At 48.7% G+C, this 4,320-nt stretch overlaps 1 pseudogene; it reads right to left on the bottom strand.

Moving 5' to 3' along the window:
* Positions 1 to 266: 266 nt before the first annotated feature.
* On the bottom strand, positions 267 to 2,342 carry LOC147455784 (uncharacterized; annotated as a pseudogene).
* Positions 2,343 to 4,320: the final 1,978 nt, after the last annotated feature.

The following is a 4,320-nucleotide window of genomic DNA, read 5'->3' as shown; positions in this document are numbered from 1 at the left end:
AACATTGTACAGTGTATTTTGGAAGCACAAAGCAAACCAAAGAGCATCAACTAGCACTATATATTCTACAATAGGACAAAATGTGCACTCACTGTAAATGGATGGAGCTTTGAATTGCATGGAACACTACTCATTAAACTCTTGGACTCCATCTGATCTCCAGCATTTCCTTACAAGCACATGCAAGAATCCATGATGCGTGCACACTTGGGACATGGCATGCATCTAGTGTTAAAAACCAAGGATGTATTACAAACTAGAGCTGGTCACCAAGGAAAGAGACAAATTATGTATGCCATTAAGAGTGGACCAGAGCCCAACTGGCCCGATAGAGTGTAAGGCAAGCCGGCCAAGGTAGTACTCGATAATAAGGGTGGCAGCCCGTAACCCGTTTGTGGGGGGGCTTTCTCTACCTGCAGATAGAGCCCCCCCACCTATTCCTTTAGACCTTCCCTTATCTTAATGCTAGATACAACCCACTGAACCATCTGGTCCTCTGTCCATACCTCCTTTCTTCCATAGGCCTCTTTAAGCTCTAGATACTGCCCCAGGGTCTTCTCCACTTCCGGGGGGGTTAGATTAGGCAGAGGCTCTCCCTCCCTGGCTTCCACGGCCTGTCCTTCTTTCAGGACTGGTCCTAGGTTGGGGGGTAGGGTACCTTCCTCTTTGGTCTCCTCTTCCTGTTCGTCCACGTGTTCCCCGCTGGATAAAGTATCAGCACTATCGACACTATCGACATTGCCCACGCTTTCAACGTGGTCAACTGTCTCGCAGCCTCCCCATTCCCATCCTTCCTTGTCCTCCTTAAACCCCGGCCAAGGATCAGTCTTCATCAGGTACCGCATTGAACCTGTTATTTTTTTCTTCCTTATGGGTTCCCCATGACCCAGCCTTAGCCCTTGCACTACTCTCCCTATAGATCTCCTCCTAATAACAACGTCGCGATACCCTTACGACCTTATGACGTCGTCTAGAACATCCCCAAATTGGTTAAATGGGATAGGTTCTATCCCATTTGCATCCACGTAGAGGATATAATCCTCGTAGAGAGACCTGGGAATAGGCACCTTCTTTGCTCCTAGTAGTATTTCGGCCCCTGGGTCATATCTAAGCTTTTTTGTCACCCACTCGATAAGCCCTGAGCAGTTCACCCCGCCTCCTGTTAACTCGTTAAGGGCTTCCACACTATGACCTATCCGGGTCTTGTCTGGCGGCATTCCCAAGGCCCAGTTAACTAGCCCGCTGGCGTCCCCCTTGAGCCTATCAATAAGAAAGGGATTGTGGCGCGTAACCGTTCTGGGTGTTTGTATAAAGAGGAAGTGTCTCCTCGCCCCGCTAGATCGGTCCACGTCAAGACACCTCCAGTTGGCCGTAAAAAGGGAGTGGGCGCCGGCCTTAACTGACATAGCGGGCCTCCTTTTAGCCTCCACAGTTACCCTCTCGTTGGAGAGAAACCTCTTCAATATGATGGCAGCCGAATTACTCGGTTGTCGAGTAACATTTGGGAAGAGCAGCAAGTTCTTACCTTCAACCAGTGTCAACTCAAATCTATTTGCTATCCGGCTCACAACCAGGCTCTCACACCTCTCCCCTAGTAAGTGCTCCAATAGCGCTGTTAGGGTCGAATTTCCCATGGCCCCGAGACCCCACAGAAAGAGACTGAACTGCTCGCGGGTATCCAATGTAAAGACTAGCCTCAGGAAGGCTCTCAACAAGTTTAACTTTAGGACGTCTCCATCCATCACGGTAAGGAGGAAGCTTTTCTGGATGGGGGTCATTGGTGTACACATATCCAACTCAATACCTGCATAGCTCCTGCAGACCCACAAGGAACAGGGCGGGTGAAACAACGGCCTTGACTCGTGGGGAACAAGTACTTCATTGAGAAAGGGGAGCCCTGAATCAACCGTCCTGGTCGGCTTAAGGAGCCGGCGCAGGCGCTCCTCTACTGATTTAAGAAGATGTTGGGAGCTCATTCTCTTCCTTTGGGGACGTGTGAACACAACCCCCATTCCCTTCATCTCCTCCTCTATCTTATTTAGTATCTCGTAAACCCATCCGGACGGACTATCCCATCTTTGATTTTTATACTCATACCACTGCTCGTCTGGAAGCAGGTAGGCCCAGGTATCCTTAAACCGATCGGCCAGTAACGCCCCTATGTGGGCGTCTAGTTCGAGGTCCAACTTAGACTTATCTCCTCCATATTCGCCTGCCTGCTCATCCGCTCATTTTTCAAGGATTCTCAAGAGGTCAAGCTCCTTTTCCTTCTCAAAGGGGGGGTCACAAAGATAGCGAGCTTGGAAGATGAGGGTCTCCTTTTGCATAGCCCGGTTACCCATTACTTGCCCGTAAAGAGTGTTCCACCGGGTCCCCTTAAGAATAGGCGTTCTAACCTCAGCTACGCAGCCCTCCTGGGTGGGCCAGAGAGGATGCGGGAACACAGCTAATCCAGCAAGGGGGGCCCTCTTATAGACCTCATGGCCCTCTCCCAAGATTGTTATTCTCCAGCTGGAAAAATACTCTACACGAACGCCTGCTAAACACAAACCGCCCTTCATAGGTTTCTCCCAGAGGGGAATCCCCCGCCCCCAAAGATGGAGGCCGCCCGAGGGAGTCCTTTCCTGTATAAAGGAATCGTCATTCCCAAGGTAGTCTCTAATAGCGCGCGCAACAAAGGAATCGTCCACATCTATAAGGCCGATTCCATGAGGGAGCGAATCCACATCCAGCCCTATAGACCCTCTGGGATGTGGTGCCCTTACCGCGCAGTCTCCTACAAAATCCTCTCTGATCACCCTCCGTTTCTTTTCCACCGAGAGACGCTATTTACCCTTCTGGAAAAACAGGTGGCACCCGCAGTTCAAAAGGTCGCTGATCAACTCAAACTCTAAATACGACAGGGGGATCAAGCATTGAGCCAGTGGCTCCCCCTCTGTTCTATCAACCATTAGTTATCTACCTCCACCTGCTTTTATGCCCGGTTAATGAAATCCCATGCAGAAGGTGGCTGAAAAATGGATGGGCATGATCTTCACGTGCCGCTTAGGATCCCGTTGCCGAGCCCTCCTTTCTGCCTCTGGGATTTTTACGTATTGTAGGATCATGACTTCTTGGTACCCCTCAACGCCGCTTGCAACTGGGAAAATCATTGGGGTAACAAGAGATATTTCAAGGATTTGGGCCTGTTGGATTATCTCGGGTGCTTTGAGGTCAGGGCGGTCAAACTGGTCATAGGCCTCCGCTACGCCTCAAAGGAGGAACGTCTTTGTTGCTTTAGACCCCTGGTTAGGAATAAGGCTAACTTCAAACATTTTCTCGGTATTCTGAGGCCCCTCAAACTTATCGTACTTGCCCACCAAAGGTATCTGGTAGGTCTTACTACTCGCAAGGTAAAGGGTCATCTTGTACCACCTTATTTCAAACGATTGCAAAGGAAGCAGTACTGTTTTGAGCCAGTGGGAAATAGAAGAGTATGCAAAACACCTCAGGCTGGATGAACCCAATGGCCATCGAACCACCTCAAAATCCATTCTTAAGGGATATTTCACTGCACTGGTTGCACTCTTTAAGCCGTAGTAACCTGTTACTGTTATTACCTCACCCTTCTGTAGCCTAAGTGGAACCTCGTCAAATCGATCTATTGGCATATCTTGTCCACCTCCTTTTAAGGGATCCACCGCGGTAGTTAGGAAAGGGTATTCGTAAAGCGCTGCGTAGTTAGGAGTTGGCGATGTCCTTGTAGGGGGGGCAGTTCTTAGTAATTGTTCTGTGGGCTTCTGCCTGCCCTTTCGACGATCCCGTTCTCTCCTAAACTGGCCTTTAGTTATATATATAGCGCGCCCACTAGGCGTTCCATCGTCAGAAGCGGAGACGGCCACCCCAGGTGTGCCTCACACGTGACTGTCGTACAGTAGGTATACTAGAAAAAGTACAAGTAGGATGATTAATAATAATGCAACTATTTGCAGAAGTGCCGTCTGATCAAGGCAATGGAGGAGGACCTTGCATGTTGATGCTGATAACTTTCAGAAGAACCTCCACCATCTTCCACTTGCCTGTCCATCTCGACTGTGACTTTGATCTCTCTTCTATTGTCTTCGAATTTCCATCTTTGCATGGTATTTTTTTATTTTTGTTCAAACTAGAAGAACCTTGAGCGACTCTCAATGCACATCAAGAAAATCATTCAATAAGGATCAGATCTTGCAAAACACATTCATGAAAGGAGGATTAATGAGAAAGGATGACTTCAATTTATTCATCTTTGCACTCAGATTGTTGGGCAGGGACTTTAGTATGAGATACAAGTTATGGAAA

Source organism: Adiantum capillus-veneris, chromosome 6, assembly GCF_014529385.1.
Source record: "Adiantum capillus-veneris isolate H3 chromosome 6, ASM1452938v2, whole genome shotgun sequence".
Classification (NCBI taxonomy): Eukaryota; Viridiplantae; Streptophyta; class Polypodiopsida; order Polypodiales; family Pteridaceae; genus Adiantum; species Adiantum capillus-veneris.
The sequence above is the reverse complement of the archived record's forward strand: the minus strand, read 5'-3'. Positions and strand labels throughout refer to the sequence as shown.